This window comes from Mizuhopecten yessoensis, unplaced genomic scaffold (assembly GCF_002113885.1).
Source record: "Mizuhopecten yessoensis strain PY_sf001 unplaced genomic scaffold, ASM211388v2 scaffold9503, whole genome shotgun sequence".
Classification (NCBI taxonomy): domain Eukaryota; kingdom Metazoa; phylum Mollusca; class Bivalvia; order Pectinida; family Pectinidae; genus Mizuhopecten; species Mizuhopecten yessoensis.
The window spans coordinates 1-753 of record NW_018408080.1 but is presented as its reverse complement, the minus strand read 5'-3'; positions in this window follow the sequence as shown (position 1 = coordinate 753).

The window sequence follows — 753 nt, the reverse complement described above, 5'->3', positions numbered from 1 at the left end:
CAACACAATGGTCAAGAGATGAAGGATGACGAAAACTACTGGTAATTTTGATGGCCGCCATCATGACCAAATCGGACAATATGCTATTTGCACGTGTGATTTGAGGGTCGACACATTTGATTATGCTCAAAAGTGTGCCTTGTCGTTTTGTTTCCACAGGGATCGTATACGCTTGGAACACGTGATAATATTGTCCTTTGATTTTATCAATGGTCTTCATAGAAATTTCCCTCTGTTCATATTTCGTCATAGTTTTATCGACTTTGGTTCCGATGAAGGCTTTGTTCACGGTTTTTTTGTTTTTTTTTATTTCATTTGTTTACGTATTTATAGATTGACCTTTATTACATTATATTTGGGGTTTTTTCCCCCTACTTTTCCCTTATGTTCACTTTCATACATGCTATCAATACACTGACTTTGTGCCACACTTTTGCTTTGGTGTGGTTGCCAAAACAGATCTGACACAGCTGTTTTTATTTACATGGGAATGCTGTGCATGGCATCCCTCTGTTGTAGGCAAAGCAGACCTTTTGACGAGGTGCCCGTTGCACATTTTGTGGCCGCTTTGCTGTTTGCTGCTGTTGGCCACGAAAAGTCCGCTGGTTAGCCGCTTTTGTGTATAGCTCATCTATTGGCTTTTGCCAGGGAGGTTGATGAGCTTGTCTGAGACGACGAAATGTTTCATCATAATATCTCCATGCAAGGTTGTCGCAGCATACTTCAATAGGTTTGCTGCTTCTTCGGGGGATT